Raw genomic sequence first — 22,645 nt, forward strand, 5'->3', positions numbered from 1 at the left:
AGATCCCTTAGACTAAAATAGGTTATCACAAAAAATCCATAACAAATGTCATAAATTAGTGGTAAAATTGAAATCTTATTTGTTAAAGATCAGGAATAAGTCAATTGTATCTCTTATAACTGTGTAATAAAATGATTGAAAAGTAATAAATCAAACTTATCTTTATAGATAACATGCTTGTTTATATAAAAAACAAGTTGACTGATAGGTTATTAGAACTCATGAAGAAGGTAGAGCAAAATAAAAATCTTGTTTTAAAAAAATGTATGTAGTTTTACAGATAGGTGTGTGTGAAATACAATATACAGCTGTATGTAATTATAAGGTTTAACAGTTATACAACTATATCCATATAAAACTATATATAACCATATACTGTGTATTAGTCTGTTCTCACACTGCTAATAAAGACATACCTGAGGAGCAAAGTCATGTAATACAATTTATAAAGGAAAGCAGTTCAATAGACTCACAATTCCACATGGCTGGGGAAGCCTGACAATCATGGCAGAAGGCAAAGGAGGAGCAAAGTCACGTCTTGCATGGTGGCAGGCAAGAGAGAGCTTTTATAAATCTGATGATTTATAAAATCATCAGATCTCGTGAGACTTATTCACTAACGGAGAGCAACATGGGAAAGACCCGCCCCCATGATTCAGTTACCTCCCACTGGGTCCCTCTCAGGACACATGAAAATTACTACAATTCAATGTTAGATTTAGGTAGGGACCCAGAGCCAAACCATATTATACAGGATAGTTAATATATGTGTAAACTAGTTTAGCCCACAGTACACAGATACTTGTTGAAACAGGTCTACATGTTGCTGGGCAGGTATTTTTAGATGAAATTAACACGTAAGTAGAATATGAGAAAAGTATAGTACCCTCCATAACGTGGGTGAGATTCATGCCATCAGTTGAAGGCTTAAGAGACAGACCTCCCCTAGGAAGAGGGAAACCTGACAATTAGAGGGCCGTTGGACTCCAGCTATGACATCCACTCTTCCTTGAGCAGGCATCCAGCCTGCTGCCTGGCCTGCAGATTTTGAATTTATCAGTCTCCCAAATTCAGTGAGCCTACTACTTACATAATCTCTCTCTGTATATATATTAGACACACACCTCTTTCCCTTTCTCTAAAAATATGACTTCTAATCAAATTGATGTATAGATCCAATGCAATTCCCATAAAAAATCTTGTGAAAATACATGCACACAAGTGTGAAATGTGTGTGTGATTGCATACAAATTGACAGGAATATTTTTAAATGGATGTAGAAACGCAAATGACTAAGAATAAAACAAGATGAGGTGATTTTTCTGAATCTCTATCAAGAATTAACGTGTCATTGTTTAAGAATTAAGATAATGGGGTATTAGAACAGGAATAGTCAAATGGATGGAAAAATAAAGAGTCCAAAAGGAACAAAGCACAAATTAAGCTTTGATTAATGACAAGGCTTGGATTTCAAGTGAGTAGAAAAATACGGCCTATAAAATGAGTGTTATTGGGTCAATTCAGAATCCACATGGAAAAAAAAAAATCGAACCAGTGCCAAAATTAATGCCTATTAATGTATATTAAAAATCCATTGCAAAAAGCACATTTTCAAAAGCAATGTGGAAACATATCGTTATAACCTTAGATAGGATTTCTTAAGTAAAAAAAAAAATGCAATCTGTATGAAAGGACATTAACATAAATTCAACTGCATTAAAATCAAGTGCTTTGGCTCCTGGGGAACCCAGAAATATTGACTTCTGAACTATTCCTTGTGGTTGTTAACTAAGAAAAATACATTTTACACCTATCAAATAAAAACTTATTTTGTCTTTTATGTGAAGTCTGTTCCTTCTTCCCTAGAGACCTTGAAGATTTGTTGTTCAAGGAGAAACTGAAGAGCAAGAAGGAAAGTGAGAGCCAGCAATACCAGCAGAGCCAGATCTGAGCTGGGAGAAGGGGAGAAAGTTTGTGAAGAGGAGGTAAGAAAGTGGTTCTGAAAGATAATGAGTCCTGAAATTAAAAAGAAAGTTTTAGTTACACCCAGATGCTGTTAAATGGTAGTGAAGGACACTTGGAGAGAGCAAGTTTAAAGAATGTGATTATAGAAAAATAAAGAGAGGTGCCCTGCTAGTGCTTGGAGTCCTGCTCCATTTAATAATTGGTTACATATATTGACAAACTGATTCCCGGAGAAAGAACTTTCTGTAAGTTAGAAGGAGGGGTATCATAATCACACATGATGTAAAGCGGACCTCTAAGTTCAATGGCTCATCAGTCAACCATAGGCATGTTTGTTAATCAGCACAGTAATCTACTCTTTAAAACACATATTGAATGCGATGTATTAGGAGATTTAGGGATTATATAATTAAAATATTTATACCTTCAGGATTAAGGAGATTCATTCTTTCGCAGATCTCTCTGCTTTTTATGTTCTCACACTTGTAGAGTTTATTACTGCTTTATAGCAATACAACTTTATCCTAAAATCTTCCCCAATTTGACTCCTTTTGTGTAATCCCCCAGAAGCATCATTGGATCCTAGGTGAGGCACCAGGTTGGAGGTATGGAATGGAAGGATGCTTGGGCCTCACCTATTCTGATTGGTTAAATGGGGAGCCTTCCCTTAGAGAATTTAACAAAAGTCAATTGGACATTAGCCAAACGGACAAGAACAGGTGGACTGAACACAAAAGGGAATTCTATAAACACATTTACAAGATTAGGAAGTATTTTTTGTCTTGTTTTAAGAGATCTACTGCTATATTGCACAGGCTGGCCTGCCTCAGCAACACAGTAACGCATCTACTGGCTCAAGCAATCTTCCCACCTCAGGTCTCAAGTAGCTGGGACTACAGGAATGCACCTCCGTGCCTGGCTAAGGTTTCGAGTTTTGCTACTATATTTTGTCATTCTTGTATCTAATTACAAGAAATTTATTAGTAAATATAGGTAAATATTATTAGGAACACTAATACCATTCCGATGTTCATCACGTGTTTCTCTGTATAGTACTAACTAAGCAGCAGGGGGAAAAATGCATTAATCGCTGCTTTGTATGTCACGCTTGAATATTATAAAAATCTTTGTTAAAAAGAAAAATACATGCCTCCAATATCCCAGAGGGCTTAACGGGTTTATGGCTTACTTCCTAGTTTGAGAAATGTTGACCTGAAAAACTAAATTATTATTCTTTTAAAATGTGTTTCCACAGGAAGTTACCATTAAAAATGAAAAAAAAATCTATATAGTGTAATACTTTATTTTGTATCAAAGAACAAATTTTAAAACATCCTCAAAGACCTTGTGAACTATTTATAAATCTTCATGAACCTTTGTGAAAACTAGTTTGCCTTATTCTCCATTTAAAAATTTCAGTTAGTAGTGTTAGATATCCAATGTCCCCTTAGTGACCTAGAACTGTAATGAGCATGGCAGACCGATTCCAGACAATTCAGACCTACTTTCCTATTTCACAGGTGGGTATTTCAGCCTATATAACAGCTCCATTTTAAATTAAAGGATATATTTTTGGTAGTAAGTGAAAGGCTCAATTTTAATTCACCGAATAGTCTCCTTAATGACATCTAATTAGGACATCTGTTAAGGGTACATGATCTTACATTCTTCATTTGGTTTTCCCCATTAAATTAGCTCTACTATTTTTTCACTCTTTTATTAGAAGCTTACTAATGGGGCTACGTGTGTGTGTGTGTGTGTGTGTGTGTGTGTGTGTGTGTGTGTGTATATGCTCTAAGAAACTTTTATAATACTAGAATATGCTTCCTGATTAGGTTGAACAGTCATTCTTCTTCATGATAATAATTGGATTAACCTTATTAAGAATTTAGAATCTCCTGTTCCCCTTTCTCAGAAAAACCTCTAAATTGGAGGACCTCCACAGAAGTTCCATCATTAGCTAGATATATCAGCTGACAATGATTCAGTGATCAAAGTGATGATATGATAAAGATGCAAATATTTGATGGTTTTTTCCCCCAAGAATTCTACTTCACATCAATATTACAGTGATGTGGCTTTGAAATATATTCTTAAGAAATTAATTATCCCTGTAGATATTATACATGTTTTACTTCTGATAGTTGTTTTCTATAGTCTGGCAAATTATTATAAAATAGAAGATTTCCAATTGAAGCTTTGTATTTTTTAATCACATAAAAATACCATAGGAATATTTTCATTTCTAAATATATACCTAACTCCAATGTCTATCTGCTTTTCCAGGGAACATTCATTATAAATTTAGCCTTAGTCCAATCTACATATGTATCTAGTTCTCCCAACTAATTTTATAGGTCTTCAGAATTATTCCATTTATTAACTACTCCCTCATGTAAGTGAAGTTTATGAGGCAACAATTTAACTCATTCTGGTCACTGGCTTATCAGTTCTTTGATTTAATAGTATTACACAAATATCACATAATCCCATATTATCTTTTCTGTAAATCTGTAGAACCAAACCAAACAAGACACAAAATCTCAAGAAGAATGATGAGATAAATGCTATTTGCTAAAATATCTATGGCCCAGCACTTTGGGAGGCCGAGGTGGGCGATCACGAGGTCGGGAGATCGAGACCATCCTGGCTAACATGGTGAAACCCCATCTCTTTTAAAAATACAAAACAATTAGCCGGGCATGGTAGTGGGTGCCTGTAGTCCCAGCTACTTGGGAGGCTGAGGCAGGAGAATAGCATGTACCTGGGAGACGGAGCTTGCAGTGAGCCGAAATCACACCACTGCACTCCAGCCTGGGCCAGAGCGAGACTCTGTCTCAAAAAAAAAAAAAAAAAGAAATGTCTATGGAATGTCTTCTTGGTGTAAAATATGAAAAATAAATTCAGGAAACAAATTATAATATCTCAAATAATCAAACCATAGGAAGCACTTAGAAAAAACAGGTGGGTCACGTTTGAATTACTGATAATATAAAAATGCTCATAACAATCAGGAAGAAATTATTATAATTTCCAAAAAAATGGCTTTGGGCTGAACATAGTAATAATTCAATAGCCTTCCTGTTGGTATGCATTTAGAGAAAAGGTTTAAAAATTATGAGAAAATGCAATGGATATATTTGTTAGCATTAATAGTATTAGTAATAATGCTGACTTATACAGCATGGTATTAAACAAATAAATATAATTTATTTAACAATCCTCCCATTAAAAAGTGGGATCTGTTTCTGTTCTCCTTGAATTTGGTCTTGCCTGTGACTTCTCTGATACTAAGGTAAAATGGAAAGAGTGGTACACCGTTTCTGGATAGCCTTTTTGAAGAGTGGCAGTTCTCATGCTGCTCTCAGGCCTAGAAATGTCATGTAGAGAATATGATTGCTCTATTAGAGAACCCTCATGAAGCACCCCAGAAGCTACATGGAGGGAGAGAGATAGCAATCAGGGTTACCTTTTCCCACCAAGGTAGCAAGCCTGTCAGTGGAATCATCTTGAACAATGTGGCCCTGCCCCCCTGCTGTCAGCAGAAAACCATTTAACACCAGATCAGAGCAAGGAAATTGCCAAGACCTTCCTCAATTTCTAACCCACAAAATCATAAGAATACATTCACCATAGTTTTAAGCTCCTAAATTCAGGATGGTGTGTTAAGTGGCAATAGAAACTAGAACAGGATGTTTTATCAATGCGACATTTTGTATTTTAAAATAAGTTGATATATGCTGTTAGTTTTCATCCAAATAGCAGATTATGAAAACTTTGCAGTGAAAAAATTAGCTGGCATTTCCATGCAGGCAAACTTTGAGGCACAAATTGTGCAAAACTGGCCCAGAAAACATAGAATCCCTCTTCTTAAGTTAATACTGTTACTTAGAATATGACTGAACAAGCACAACAAGATTCAATATAGGGCATATTTTAATATTTATAGTTATATGAAAGTTTATGTGCCAGTGATTTATGCTATTTTCTTAATCTTTACAAAAGTTATGTTTATTTTTAACTGAAAATAACAACGATTAAAATCTTTTTGAGAAGTGGAAAAATTTCCCTTACCAGTACGTTAATGTAAGAATATGATGATGGCTCTAAAGAAATCAATTATGGGCCGGGCGCGGTGGCTCATGCCTGTAATCCTAGCACTTTCGGAGGCCGAGGCGGGCGGATCACGAGGTCAGGATATCGAGACCATCCTGGCTAACACGGTGAAACCCTGTCTCTACTAAAAAAAAAAACAAAAAATTAGCCAGGCGTGGTGGCGGGCACCTGCAGTCCCAGCTACGCGGGAGGCTGAGGCAGGAGAATGGCGTGAACCTGGGAGGCGGAGCTTGCAGTGAGCCGAGATCGCGCCACTGCACTCCAGCCTGGGCGATAGAGCGAGACTCCGTCTCAAAAGAAAAGAAAAGAAAAGAAAAGAAAAGAAAAGAAATCAATTATGAAGAAATAACTGTTTTGTGGCAGGCAGAACGCTATATGGAGTAATACAAAATAAAAAAATATGTTTTCAACCATAAAGTATAATCTATTGTACCTGAAATAATACAAGATTCCAGGATAAATGAAACACTTCAAAAAATCAATTGAACTTGACAAATTTTGAAGATATTTCAAGAACTGATATTTTTCAAGTTGACAATCTTTTTTATAAAGTAGAAAAATTAGCAAAATTTTAGCCAAATATAGATCTCCTGTAAGTGTCCTGAAAAATAAGTGAATAATGAATTATTTTTAGGAGAGCAATCATGGTAATTTTCTTCATGAGCTAAAAATTGTAATCACTGTTGATGTGATACAAGGAGCTATGACTCAGAATTCTTACATTAATTTTCTTTATTTGATTGAGAAATAGGTAAGAGAAAAAGGTAGCAGCTACCAGGACAAAAGCTGATGAGGGCCATCGGGAGTTGCACAGCACTGCAGAGACAAAAATTACAATTCTTGGCTCCCAGGGCAGACAACCTTGAGAGTGAAGATGCCAAAGTTGGCAAGTACAGCCATGGAAGCCCAATATTTGGTGCCACATTTCCCTCAGTGTATCTGCAAATTTCTTGGAGCCTAGAGGCTGAGAAGCCTAACAGAAAGCAGCAGCTGAGTCTAAGAAGCTAATTAGAGTTTTCACTGGGCTCAAAATGCATGGGAGGAAAAAAAAGGATGTTCAGTGCCTAGACATGAGTAAATTATGAAAAGTAGAGTAGAAGGAAAATATAAAAGAGAGCAGAAGAGATAGATGGAACATAGCGTAAATTTGGAATCCAAGAAGAGCAACCAGGAGAGAAGAGATCAGAAACACTATCTGATCATGATCAATAAGTTTCTAAAACATCTGAACAGTATCAAGCCCCAGAGTCACAAAGGGCCACAAACTAAAGCAGGGTCAACAAATCTATGTAAAAAAAACCAAAAACAATGAAATAAAGATACCATACCTTCATAAAAAAAAAAAAAAAACTACTAACCACGACCACGGCCTTATAAATATATAACTAAAGGATAATAAAAAGTAAAGAAAATTGGCTTTTTCTTTATTTATTCAAAATAAAATGAAAGAAAAAAAAGAATGAAAGTGAAAGTTAAAGAGCATTGAAAATAAATACTAGATGATAGATCTAAACGCACTACATTTATCATTACATTAACTATAAATAGATAAAATACTTCAATTAAAAAACAGATTGTCAGATTGAATTTTAAAACCTGTGGTATGTGAATTGTATACATTTTAATAATCAGGGTACAAAAAAGATGAAAGTTATGACTGGAATAAGAAATACTATGCAAACATTAGCTGAAATATGGTTAAAATACCTGATATATTTTATCAGAAAAAGTAGAGTTGAAGGTAAAAATGCAAAATACTGGAGTTATGAAGACATTGTACAACTATAACATGGTCAATCTTCCAGTAAAATAATTATAAGTATTGGCCAGGTACAGTGGCTCATGCCTGTAATCCCAGCATTTTGAGAAGCTGACACAGGCGGATCATGAGGTCAGGTGTTCAAGACCAGCCTGGCCAATATGGTGCAACCCTGTCTCTACTAAAAATACAAAAATTAGCCTGGCATGGTGGTGCACGCCTGTAGTCCCAGCTACTTGGGAGGCTGAGGCAGAAGAATTGCTTCAACCCGGGAGGCAGAGGTTGCAGTAAGCTGAGATTGCACCACTGCACTCCAGCCTGGGCAACAGAGTGAGACTCCGTCTCAAAAAAAAAAAAAAATAAATACATACATACATACATAATTATAAATATTTACTTGAAATATTTAAAACCAAAAAAAAACTATCAATTCCAAAAGGTATTTGGGGACCATAGTTGGCAATTTTGACTCAGCTCTCAAATGAAAGGATATATTAAATCAAAGGAGACATGATACCAATGAATAAACTTGACTCAAGGATAAGAAGTATTCTTATTCTTGATAATAATACTTATTATTATAAACTTGACGCAAGAATAAGAAGTATTGTAGTACCAATAATTTCAGAATACACATTCATTAAAAGTGTTAATGGAACATTTTCCGAAATTACCAAGATGATAAGCCAAAGTTTCAACAAATTTCAAAGGACTGCGATTATGCAAAATATCTTCTAAACAATGTGGAATTAATCCAGTAAATGAGAATCAGAGCAATATGAGATACCCTAACAACAACAACAAAAAGAATTATAGTCATAGTAAGTTTATTGAAAGCAGGATTTTGAAAAATATATTACAGCTGAGATTATAAATGGGCTCAACAATTTTAGCATAAAATAGATCACTAATAATATTAATATATACACTTTTTTTATATCCTCTGACCTAGAAATTTTACTTCTAGGAAATTGTCATGTAGAAACAGACAAAAATTAAGCAGGAGAACGTTCTTTACAGCATTATTTACAATAATATTTTTAAATTGGAAACAATCTAAAATGTCTTGTCACATAATTTGTATACATGTATAAATGAATACCTGCACGTAATAGGTCATAGTCTGCAGTTATTTAAAGAATAAAATAGATTTCCATATACAGATGGGAAAATGTATATGCAATGTACAAAAACTTCGAGATAATTCAGAGAGCATGTTCTTATATTTTATAACCAAATATGTGTCTGTAAATGGATATAAAAATCCAGGGCACTATCCACCCGCTCATTCATAATAGTGATTTCTTATGAATAAGATTAAAAGTAATCATAATTTTTTACTGTTACTTAACATTTAAATATTTTACAATAATAAATATCAAAAAATAGTTTAAAGTAGAATTCATGCTATAATATTATACCGGAATAGTAGTTGTGCCATACTAGTACTTCTGGAGTACCGAAATCAAGTATCAAAATAATATCAAATGCAAAGGACATTTTATTGCAACTTCTTAGGGATGACATTAGTTGAATTTTAAGAATGATGTGTTAGGTTCAACTTATAAATCACTGTTAGACACATAATCCTTAATCCACCTCTATGTAGCAATCTAGAAAATAACATCAGATATAAAGCCAATAGGTAGAATTATTGTCAAAGTCTCTTTGTTTATGGGGTGATTGAAAATTTCTTGGGAAACCTGTCCAAGTGTATTTTATTGTTTTTTAAAAAATTATCTCATTATGTCTCCATGCACTAATAAAAGAGCAAGTGTGTTTCCTTCAGGTCCACAGTGAATGAACATGCAGCGTGGAAGGACTGAGGTAGATTCTGTGGTAGAATAAGTGGTGAACTGCACAAACTGAAACCAAGAAGCAAAATGTTTCATCAAGATCCTGGCCAGAAATAAGGGCTGCATAATTCTTAAGAGCACCAAGCACTCAAATAACGATTCATCCTTGAGGCAGGTAGAAAAATAAATTCCATTTGTATGTATACACCCAGAAAAGTGCCCCGTGACAACCATGTGAAGTAGGTTTCACGGCAATACAACTTCTGTTAGCAGGGCCCTCGGAGTTAGTCAATAATTTATCATTACATGAACTGAGCTTGGGAAAATCAAATTAAGCCTGAGCAAATAAGGAACATAGTTTTATCTGACTCTTGTCACTCATTAATCCGGAATTGATTTTTGGGTCAGACACCAAATTTTAAGTGGTTGTATGTGTCATTACTCAGATATGTTGTTTTCATTTTGGTATTGCAATGAATCATAGAGACATGAACCTTGGCTTAGAATATTTGCATTTGTTAAGATGAAAGTCAAACCATTCAACTTTACAGAGAAAAGGAAAGTTAAGGGCAAAAACAAGAGTATTGGGAGTTTGTTTCTTGCATGAGACACTGCTTGAGTATTGCACTGGAGGATATGGAAATGTTCCTTAATCACGTGCCTCAAACAGCAAGTCTGAACTTCTTCATTAACGTCAGAGGACAGAAAAGTTACCCTTATCTTAGCCTGCTATCTTGATATAAGAAATTCACACACAGAATTTTCCAAATTTGATAGATTTTTTAATTATGAGGCATTTGAATTCTTATTTTAAATTTACATATGCCAATGAAATTACCTATGATTATAAGCATGATTTCAAACTAACTCTAACAGGAATAAAACCCCAGATTACATTTTAATAAGGTAGTATCAATCTTGAGTTATTAAGAAATGTTGTATATGCGGCACACCGCTCAGAAATATATTAGTGTGGTATTGTTGGCCACCCACGGATTATCACACAGATAAGGGCATGCTAGGGACCTTCAGAAGCAAATGTTCATTTCATGTTATGCTCACAGAGTTTTGAGACTGTAAAATGTATGGCACAATTTGAAGTATTTGGCCACTGTCAGTGACACGAATAGGTTATATAAACTGCGTTTACTTCCAGTGGAAAAAGTAAACTACCACGCTGATGATGATAGCTGAGCAGACCTTAGAACACTACCCTAGAAGTAAATTTATGATCCTGTGGCATGCTAGTGGATCCCCTGAACACACTAAACCTTTGATTGAAGATTTGTAAGAAAAAAACTAATTTCCAGAACTATATATATATATATATATTTACACTGGAAAGAAAATGAAGTGGAAAATAAAATAAGCAATAGCTTCAAATTTATTTAAGTTTATTTGAAACCTTTTTTCAAAAGCCAATCAATGTTCAGAACAGAGAATTAGAATTCAGACAAAACCATTTTCAGTATTTGTAAAATCTAAAATGTGATTAGGACAAGACATCAGTACTGGGAAATAATTTCTACTAGTAACAGTGAATAAAACTTACTGTGCAATATTAGTAAAAATGAAAATAGTGGAGATCTTTCTACATATTTACAAATGTCTATGAACAATGGGGAATCCAATTTCTCCATCATTGCATTGGAAGCAGTGTAATTTAATGGTAAGAATAAGCACCCCAGAGTCAGAGAAAGACCTGCATTAAAATTTTGACTCAGTTGTATACTCACTTTGGAAAAGTATTCAATCTTCTGAATCTTGTGATTAACTCATGTAAAACTTAGTGTTAAAAATAAAAAAGTAATTTGATTGGTCAATATTAAAGATAGTGTTGTATATAATTTACATCAATAATTTTGCATTATAGGGTGTTAAATTAACTTTCTTCTAAAACTGCCACCTTATATATTTTAAGTCCAGCCTAAAGGTTTCTCTGTACGCAGTGAACCGTAACCTAAATGGAGATGTAAGCAGACTGTAATTGAGGTTGTGCCAATCACTGAGCTTTGGCCAATCAAAAGGGACCATCCGTTCAAACTGTGTTCCAACAAGGGAAAAGCTGAGCTGTCACCAGTTATTCTATATGACTTTTTGCTTTTCCTGTCCATGAATCCTCTTCCACCACATGGCTGTACTGGAGTCTCTCTGAGCATACTCTGGCTCCAGAGGCTGCTGGATTGGTGAAGTGTTCTTTGCTCAATTAATCTCTGTTAAATTTAATTTGGCTAAGGATTTTCTTTTAACAAGGTCAATATAAAAATCCCTAAGCTGGGACCACGCACTTTTACACGGTTCAGCCTTAACAGGAGGGAAGCCCACAGACGGAAGGACCCAGATCTCAATCTAGGGCTTGGGCTTTGCCTCTCAATGAAACAAATCCATAGGTTTTTGAATGAAGATTTTATATTAATCAGATTATTAAAAACAGATTTCTGTAACTTTTTCATTCAGAGTATACTAGAGGGAGCGAGGAGGGAAAGGGCAGAACCATGGAGATTCTTTAAAAGCTGTTTCCCAAAAATCTTTAGCTCACAGGACAGTGGTAATAGGAAAAGGAAGGTGAAGACATATTTAAATATATTTTGAAAGACATCAGGGTTTCCTGATGGATTGGATGTGGACTGTTTGAAAAAGAGAGAAATCAAGAACAACTCTAATTATTTGACACTGTAATTAAAAGGATATAATTTTCATCAGTTTAATCAGGAAAGGCTGCAGGTGAAGCATTTTTTTTTTTTTTTTTTTTTTTTTTGAGATGGAATCTCACTCTGTTGCCTAGGCTGGAGTGCAATGGAGAGATCTCAGCTCACTGCAACCACTGCCGCCCAGGTTTAAGAGATTCTCCTGCCTCAGCCTCCCGAGTAGCTGAGATTACAGGGGCCTGCCACCATGCCCGGCTAATTTTTGTAGTTTTAGTAGAGATGAGGTTTCACCATCTTGGCCAAGCTGGTCTTGACCTCCTGACCTCATGATCCACCTGCCTCGGCTGCCCAAAGTGCTGGGATTACGTGCCTGAGCCACCATGCCCGGCCGGTGAAGCAGATTTATGAGGAAAGACCAGAAACTCAATTCTGGAGATGTAAAAAATGAAATGTCTATCTATGAGAATGAAGTTAGAAATGTCAGGTGTACAGGTAAGCTTTTCAGATGTTCGTGAGAGGGGCGAGCTGATGAGATGTACTTGGCAATCATCAGCATGGACATGACATTTAAAGCCATTGCTAGGCTCCCCAAGGTCAGCATCCATATGAGAGCTCAGCAACAAAAGCAAAAGTGATCAGTGAGGTATGAGGAAAACCAAAGCAGCACAGTATAAAGGAAACCGAGAGACGAAAGTATATTGAGGAAGAAACGACATTCTACTGGGTCAAATACTGCTGTTCATTGGCGTAAGACCTTAAGAATTGTAGAGTGAACTGGGAAATGTCCCATATGAGAGTTTTCGGTAAAACTGACAAGCATGGCTTCAGTGAAGTGGTGGAAAATCCTCCTGACCGTAGTGGGTTTGAGAGACAATGAGGAATAGAAAATAGGAGAAAGCAAATACAGACACCTACCTGTTTTAAAGCATTTTTTTTGTTTTTACAGAAGCAGATAAGTGCTTTTGTTTCATTATGTGGGGGAGCCGGCAGATTGTTTATAAGCTAAAAGGAGTAAACTCATAAGGAAGAGAAAATTATTGATGTAGGTAACAAATAGATACGTGAATACTTTTTTCTAATTGTTTATTATGGAAATTTTGAAACAAAGAAAGTAGAGAGAATATTATAGTGAACTACCACATATCTAGAAACAAGCTTTAATCATTGTGAACATGCTTTCAATCTTTTCTAATCACCCCACTTGTTTTTATTGTATTTACTTATTTATGTATTTTAATTAATTTTTGCTGCAGGATTTTAAAGCAAATTCCAGATATCATACAACCTCTCCACTGAACCCAGTATGTTGTCCTAAATGAAAATCATATCAAAATTTTACATAACAATATGGAATTAACCTAACAATTTTGCCCTTAATCACTTAGTATTATTTGAATAGTATTTAATATCTGCTTCATATCTGAAAGTTTCCAATTGAATCAAAATATTCTTCTTATACCATATTTGTTTAATTCAGCATTTAAATAAGCACAAGTATTAATTTTGGTTGTTATGTCTTCTACATCTATTTTACTCTCCATTTTTTTCTTCTTTAATCATCAAAACCAGCCCTAAAGAATGTCCAACTTTCCGCATTTAGTTTATTGCTTCTTCCTTATATGAGTTAACTTGTTCCTCTATTTCTTCCAGATGTTGCAAAAGTAGTTAGACCTAGAAAATTAATTAGCTAACAGTTCAATTACGTCTGTACATGATAAATTTTAGAGGCCATGCCTCACACTCTCCATTTCATCACATTTTGAGGCACTTATGCATCTGTGGTCTCTTTTGGTGATGCTGATATCACTGGGTAACGTGCAGTCTGAACTTTTCTCATAACATTCCCCATCAACTCGTCACCTAATGCTTACATCATCCACTGATCCATCGAATGTTGTCTAAATTCATTATTACATTACAGATCGCAATACAGTATTTTTCTAATTTTATCATCCCTTATGGAGTCTTTTCCAAAAAATAGAAAGTTAACCTAAAAGAAAACTCAGAGATGTATGGCAGGATGAATGCAAATCATGCCAATTTTCCAAATTGTATATGGGCACCTTAGCAAACTCTGATTGAAAACAAGGAGGTGTTTCTTTTTTTAAAAAACAAAAATCTTTATCAACTCATGAATTTTAGATATATGTAATCCTTTCAACCTTTTTTGTTCGTGCTTAAATTCTCTCCCTTTAGTCAGAGTGAATATCTTCAAGTTTTCTGCTATACATTTTTTAAAAATTAATATGCAATTCTTTGTTTAGGTTTGCGGCAAATTTGAGCAGAAAGTACAGAGTTCCCATAACCCTCTGTCCCCACCCATGCGCAGCCTCCGCTGCTATCAACATTCCACACAGCAGTGGTGCATTTGTTATAATCAATAAACCTACATGGACACATCATTATCACCCAAAATACATAGTTTACATGAGGCTTCACTCTTGGTGTTTTACATTCTGTGGGTTTGGACGAATGTGTAATGATGTAGATCACATTATAGTATACAGAGAGGTTTCACTGTCCTAAAAATCCACTGTGCTCTGCCTGTCCATCTTTCTCCCCTCTAACCCCTGTCCACCACAAATCTTTTCACTGTCTGCATAGTTTTGGCTTTTCTAGAATGTCACATAGTTGGAATCATGCAGTGTGTAGACTTTTCAGATAGGCTTCTTTCACGCGGTAATATACATTTAAGTTTCCTCTATGTATTTTCACGGCATGTGTATTAGTGAGGGATTTCTACAGACAGAATTCCTAGATTCCTATCTCTAGAGATAGATAGATAGATAGATAGATAGATAGATAGATAGATAGATAGATAGAAGGTTGACAGATAGATGGATGGATAAATGAATAGATAGAAAACAGGGGATTTATTTGGGGAATTGGCTCATGTGAGTATGGAGGCTGAGAAGTGGCATGATAGGCCACCTGCAAGTGGGACAACCAGGAATGTCAACAGTGTGGCTCAGTCCAAGTCTAAAAGCCTCCGAACCAGGGAGGATGAGGGTGTGACTCTCAGTCTGAGGCAGAAGGCCTGAGAACGTGGGGGCTGCTGGTGCAAGTCTTGGAGTCTAAAGGCCAGAGAAGGCTGGAGTTCTGGGGTCCAGGGCCAGGAAAAGAAGGGTGCTCCAGCTCCAAAAATGAAAGAGTGAAATTGCCTTCCCTCTATCATTTTATCCTATCTGAGTCCCCAGTAAAGTGGACGGTGCCCACCCACACTGAGGGAGGCTCTTCCCCACTCTGTTCAAGGACTCACATGCCAATTTTCTCCAGAAACATCCTCACAGACACACCCAGAAATAGTGCTTTACCAGCTGTCTAGATTAACTTTATCCAGTCAAGTTGACACCAAAAATTAACCATCACAGCGTGATAGCTCATTTGTTTCTAGTGCTGAATGATATTCCATTGTCTGGATAGACCCCAGTTTGTTTATCTATTTACATACTGATGGATATTTTGGTTGCTTCCAAGTTTGGGCCACTGTGAAAAAAATGCAGCTATCAATAGCTGTGTACCCATTTTTATGTGTACATAAATTTCCAATTTATTTGGGTAATCTGCTATATTTTTTTTACATACCACAGTAGCTTTTGATGGCTTCCATGTAGCCCTTGTACATTTCCTTTCTCAAATCCACAGTAAGAATCTCTTTAATAATCTGTGCAACATGAAATGAGCAGGAAACACAAACTGTGATGTCATCTCATGCCACACTTAGACTGTCTCTCAAAATTGGCCATCAGGCCTTCTGCTATATTCTATTCTTTCTCTTGAGCATATTATTTCTTTTCTCAAATGTATAAATTTAAATGTTCAAATTTTGGAAAAAGCAATTCAAACACACAAAAAAGGACATTTCTAGTTGCCTTATGAATATTCCTAGCTTATTTTGGTCATAATAAGATCAACATCCTACTTTTCAATTCTCTCATGTGTCTTATTTTAATTAACTCCAAACTGTCTATCATGTAGATTCAAATCATTATGATTCTACCCCAATTTATCCACCTTTATTGATGTCTGTTACTTATAGACTAAGTGCAACTGCTTAGCCCAAACCTTAAGTATTTGTCTGCAAACTTAACTTATACTCCTTCTTTTGTAGCATAAAAGCATAAATAAACTCTGTGATTCCTGGAAAGATAGATTCAAGCACTGAACACTTTGTGCCTTAAATGTAAATAACATGATCAGGAAATATGACCAGACATTAAAAAACCATTTGAAAATTGTCAATGTTCCCTTCCCACAATAAAGTGATTTTTTAATGTCATTTTATTTTTAGAGTAACTTTCAATCTGGAAGAATAATATATACAATATTAATACATAAATGTTAATCATTTTATACATTAAAATGAGTTATATATTAAGGTTTGCTTGGGCAATGTGGGTGTTTTCTTGGACTATTTAGCTAAGAGTAGTAAAGGTATTTTTACTAAAAAGTGTGAACTTATTACTTGAGTTCCGCACTTCATTTTATATGTAATAGACTCAGTTTAAGGTTATACAATTCAGTGGGTCAAATTTTACTTACTCATATAAGATTCTGCATTCATAATACTTAGAGTCTTGTCTTTTCTGCAATGACAAAAAATATGTGGGTAACCTGTTAGTACCAGTTCTTTGGTTGCATGTCAGGATCATCTTGTATAGCTTTTAGAAATGCAGGCTGGGGGCGGTGGCTCATGCCTGTAATGCCTGCACAGAGTGGGACTCTGTCAAAACAAAAAAAAAGAAAAAAAGAAAAAGAAAGAAGAAGAAAGAAAAAGAAAGAAGGAAGGAAGGAAGGAAAGAAGGAAGGAAAGAGAGAGAGGAAAGAAAGAAGGAAAGAAAGAAAGAAAGGAAGGAAGGAAGGAAGAAAGAAAGAAAGAAAGAAAGAAAGAAAGAAAGAAAGAAAGAAAGAAAGAAAGAAAAGAAAGAAAGAAAAGAAAAGAAAAGCATAGCTGGCATAGCTGGGCCTTACCCTACAGCTACTGGATTTGATTCCCCATGGGTGGTGACAATCTGTTTTTAAAAAAATTATAAGTACTCTAGTTTTCACAGAGCACTTGAAATTAAGATTTTTGAGGCAACAATTTGATATATTAAGTAGAGAAGTAATATTTTGAACATAACACAGTATTATTTCTAATTTATGGTCACAACCTGAGGCACAATAATCACAAAAGTAACCAAAACTGTTTATCACAGTGTGGCTGGAAATAAGGAAAAACGTGGAAATTACCTCAGTGTCAAACTAAAAGTGATTAGTTAAATGCATACGGTTCAGTCAGCTACTCAAATGCAATACAGCCATTATATGACAGTTTAGATCTAAATGCACTGACACATAAAATATCTACTGTATACATTCTGTGTGAAAAAGAAAATGCTAAGTAAAAATGTGTACGATAGAATATACATACATGTATATTTTTTTCTTTTTCTTGTTTCAATGTAAAAATATATATATTTTACATATATATTTTCTTGTAAATATGTAAAAAATTTAAGTCTAAGGAATATACACCATATCGGTAATGTGTATTTTTGTCTGAGTGATAGGATTATGTGATTATTCTTCACACTTTACTTATTTCTGGATCTCTTTTGTAGTAACTGATTTTGTTGTTGTTGTTACTTACATAATGTTTTCATTTAAAAATCCGCGGCCTATTAGCAAAATAATAATGAAATAGTTGACATCAATGAAATATGAAGAAAGGTAAGAGAAAAGTTTCTGGGGAAACTAGAGACTCTGTTGTCAGAGAGCACAAAGCTGATAAAATGTCTAGTACTTCCAAGTTGCCACTGTTAGAATTCTGGCTGAGGTTACCCTGAGAGAATCACGGTACTTGGAGCACTGCTTTAGTAGTCAATAGTACCTTGTTTACCTGCTTCCTGATGCAAAGACCACATCTTGCCATCGGTTCATACACAGTCACTTTCGGTTTTTCCATGATCCTGAACACCAGCAAGCCCAGAGGATGCACCGGAAGTAAATACCAACTAAGATGAGTGATCCGGAGTGTAGAGGAAAGGGGAGGAAAACCACCACTAAGCAAACTCCCCCTAGGGGAAACTAGTAGAAGTAATCAAATCACAGAGGTAGTTAGACTGTATTAATGTTTACCATATGCTTAATTATGACCACCTCAATGAACATAAACATTCATATAGGTCAATTTTAAATGTCTAATTTCATAGTTAGTGACGTTGTTTCATTTTTCTCAGATCGGTGACCTGGGCTCCTTATGTGCCTGAAAGAGTGAGTTTCCTGTTAACTCCAAATCAACAGTATTTTCAACAAGAAATGTGCAATTGAAATCAAGTGCTGTTTAAGTGCAGCTAGGATTTCCACAGGAAGACACTGGTAGTGAACCGAGTTATGGAGCAGCAAAAACACAGATCTATTTGGAAAAAGAGAAAACATATGCGTTGTATTTTGCTTCAATTATAAAATACCATCCTCTCAAAGGTGGTTCTAAATTACAAAGGACTTTGATTTCTAGGTAGATTCTGGGTAGAGACTTCCTTTCTTTTTTTTTTTTTTTTTTTAATTATACTTTAAGTTTTAGGGTACATGTGCACCTTGTGCAGGTTAGTTACATATGTATACATGTGCCATGCTGGTGCGCTGCACCCACTAACTCGTCACCTAGCATTAGGTATATCTCCCAATGCTATCCCTCCCCCCTCCCCCAACCCCACAACAGTCCCCAGAGTATGATATTCCCCTTCCTGTGTCCATGTGATCTCAATGTTCAATTCCCACCTATGAGTGAGAATATTCGGTGTTTGGTTTTTGTTCTTGCGATAGTTTACTGAGAATGATGATTTCCAATTTCATCCATGTCCCTACAAAGGACATGAACTCATCATTTTTTATGGCTGCATAGTATTCCATGGTGTTTATGTGCCACATTTTCTTAATCCAGTCTATCATTGTTGGACATTTGGGTTGGTTCCAAGTCTTTGCTATTGTGAATAATGCCGCAATAAACATACGTGTGCATGTGTCTTTATAGCAGCATGATTTATAGTCCTTTGGGTATATACCCAGTAATGGGATGGCTGGGTCAAATGGTATTTCTAGTTCTAGATCCCTGAGGAATCGCCACACTGACTTCCACAATGGTTGAACCAGTTTACAGTCCCACCAACAGTGTAAAAGTGTTCCTATTTCTCCGCATCCTCTCCAGCACCCGTTGTTTCCTGACTTTTTAATGATTGCCATTCTAACTGGTGTGAGATGGTATCTCATAGTGGTTTTCATTTGCATTTCTCTGATGGCCAGTGATGGTGAGCATTTTTTCATGTGTTTTTTGGCTGCATAAATGTCTTCTTTTGAGAAGTGTCTGTTCATGTCCTTCGCCCACTTTTTGATGGGGTTGTTTGTTTTTTTCTTGTAAATTTGTTTGAGTTCATTGTAGATTCTGGATATTAGCCCTTTGTCAGATGAGTAGGTTGCGAAAATTTTCTCCCATTTTGTAGGTTGCCTGTTCACTCTGATGGTAGTTTCTTTTGCTGTGCAGAAGCTCTTTAGTTTAATTAGATCCCATTTGTCAATTTTGTCTTTTGTTGCCATTGCTTTTGGTGTTTTGGACATGAAGTCCTTGCCCATGCCTATGTCCTGAATGGTAATGCCTAGGTTTTCTTCTAGGGTTTTTATGGTTTTAGGTCTAACGTTTAAATCTTTAATCCATCTTGAATTGATTTTTGTATAAGGTGTAAGGAAGGGATCCAGTTTCAGCTTCCTACATATGGCTAGCCAGTTTTCCCAGCACCATTTATTAAATAGGGAATCCTTTCCCCATTGCTTGTTTTTGTCAGGTTTGTCAAAGATCAGATAGTTGTAGATATGCAGCGTTATTTCTGAGGGCTCTGTTCTGTTCCATTGATCTATATCTCTGTTTTGGTACCAGTACCATGCTGTTTTGGTTACTGTAGCCTTGTAGTATAGTTTGAAGTCAGGTAGTGTGATTCCTCCAGCTTTGTTCTTTTGGCTTAGGATTGACTTGGCAATGCGGGCTCTTTTTTGGTTCCATATGAACTTTAAAGTAGTTTTTTCCAATTCTGTGGAGAAAGTCATTGGTAGCTTGATGGGGATGGCATTGAATCTGTAAATTACCTTGGGCAGTATGGCCATTTTCACGATATTGATTCTTCCTACCCATGAGCATGGAATGTTTTTCCATTTGTTTGTATCCTCTTTTATTTCCTTGAGCAGTGGTTTGTAGTTCTCCTTGAAGAGGTCCTTCACATCTCTTTTAAGTTGGATTCCTAGGTATTTTATTCTCTTTGAAGCAATTGTGAATGGGAGTTCACTCATGATTTGGCTCTCTGTCTGTTGTTGGTGTATAAGAATGCTTGTGATTTTTGTACATTGATTTTGTATCCTGAGACTTTGCTGAAGTTGCTTATCAGCTTAAGGAGATTTTGGGCTGAGACAATGGGGTTTTCTAGATATATAATCATGTCGTCTGCAAACAGGGACAATTTGACTTCCTCTTTTCCTAATTGAATATGCTTTATTTCCTTCTCCTGCCTAATTGCCCTGGCCAGAACTTCCAACACTATGTTGAATAGGAGTGGTGAGAGAGGGCATCCCTGTCTTGTGCCAGTTTTCAAAGGGAATGCTTCCAGTTTTTGCCCATTCAGTATGATATTGGCTGTGGGTTTGTCATAGATAGCTCTTATTATTTTGAAATATGTCCCATCAATACCTAATTTATTGAGAGTTTTTAGCATGAAGGGTTGTTGAATTTTGTCAAAGGCTTTTTCTGCATCTATTGAGACAATCATGTGGTTTTTGTCTTTGGCTCTGTTTATATGCTGGATTACATTTATTGATTTGCGTATATTGAACCAGCCTTGCATCCCAGGGATGAAGCCCACTTGATCATCGTGGATAAGCTTTTTGATGTGCTGCTGGATTCGGTTTGCCAGTATTTTATTGAGGATTTTTGCATCAATGTTCATCAAGGATATTGGTCTAAAATTCTCTTTTTTGGTTGTGTCTCTGCCCGGCTTTGGTATCAGAATGATGCTGGCCTCATAAAATGAGTTAGGGAGGATTCCCTCTTTTTCTATTGATTGGAATACTTTCAGAAGGAATGGTACCAGTTCCTCCTTGTACCTCTGGTAGAATTCGGCTGTGAATCCATCTGGTCCTGGACTCTTTTTGGTTGGTAAACTATTGATTATTGCCACAATTTCAGCTCCTGTTATTGGTCTATTCAGAGATTCAACTTCTTCCTGGTTTAGTCTTGGGAGAGTGTATGTGTCTAGGAATTTATCCATTTCTTCTAGATTTTCTAGTTTATTTGCGTAGAGGTGTTTGTAGTATTCTCTGATGGTAGTTTGTATTTCTGTGGGATCGGTGGTGATATCCCCTTTATCATTTTTTATTGTGTCTATTTGATTCTTCTCTCTTTTTTTCTTTATTAGTCTTGCTAGCGGTCTATCAATTTTGTTGATCCTTTCAAAAAACCAGCTCCTGGATTCATTGATTTTTTGAAGAGTTTTTTGTGTCTCTATTTCCTTCAGTTCTGCTCTGATTTTAGTTATTTCTTGCCTTCTGCTAGCTTTTGAATGTGTTTGCTCTTGCTTTTCTAGTTCTTTTAATTGTGATGTTAGGTTGTCAATTTTGGATCTTTCCTGCTTTCTCTTGTGGGCATATAGTGCTATAAATTTCCCTCTACACACTGCTATGAATGCGTCCCAGAGATTCTGGTATGTTGTGTCTTTGTTCTCGTTGGTTTCAAAGAACATCTTTATTTCTGCCTTCATTTCGTTATGTACCCAGTAGTCATTCAGGAGCAGGTTGTTCAGTTTCCATGTAGTTGAGTGGCTTTGAGTGGGATTCTTAATCCTGAGTTCTAGTTTGATTGCACTGTGGTCTGAGAGATAGTTTGTTATAATTTCTGTTCTTTTACATTTGCTGAGGAGAGCTTTACTTCCAAGTATGTGGTCAATTTTGGAATAGGTGTGGTGTGGTGCTGAAAAAAATGTATATTCTGTTGATTTGGGGTGGAGAGTTCTGTAGATGTCTATTAGGTCTGCTTGGTGCAGAGCTGAGTTCAGTTCCTGGGTATCCTTGTTGACTTTCTGTCTCGTCGATCTGTCTAATGTTGACAGTTGGGTGTTAAAATCTCCCATTATTAATGTGTGGGAGTCTAAGTCTCTTTGTAGGTCTCTAAGGACTTGCTTTATGAATCTGGGTGCTCCTGTATTGGGTGCATATATATTTAGGATAGTTAGCTCTTCTTGTTGAATTGATCCCTTTACCATTATGTAATGGCCTTCTTTGTCTCTTTTGATCTTTGTTGGTTTAAAGTCTGTTGTATCAGAGACTAGGATTGCAACCCCTGC

At 35.9% G+C, this 22,645-nt stretch overlaps 2 long non-coding RNA genes across 3 annotated transcripts in view; one reads left to right on the forward strand and one right to left on the reverse strand.

Moving 5' to 3' along the window:
* The window catches only part of LOC134808628 (uncharacterized), a 100,030-nt gene that overhangs the window by 45,742 nt on the left and 31,643 nt on the right, over positions 1 to 22,645 (reverse strand). The window lies entirely within an intron of this gene.
* LOC107969525 (uncharacterized) overlaps positions 1 to 22,645 on the forward strand; it is a 48,332-nt gene that overhangs the window by 5,853 nt on the left and 19,834 nt on the right. For both annotated transcript variants that reach the window (XR_010151995.1, XR_010151996.1), the window contains one exon: positions 1,867 to 1,985. This is a non-coding gene — a long non-coding RNA (uncharacterized LOC107969525). The remainder of the gene's footprint in view (positions 1 to 1,866; positions 1,986 to 22,645) is intronic.

This window comes from Pan troglodytes, chromosome 17 (genome assembly GCF_028858775.2).
Source record: "Pan troglodytes isolate AG18354 chromosome 17, NHGRI_mPanTro3-v2.0_pri, whole genome shotgun sequence".
NCBI classification, from domain to species: Eukaryota; Metazoa; Chordata; class Mammalia; order Primates; family Hominidae; genus Pan; species Pan troglodytes.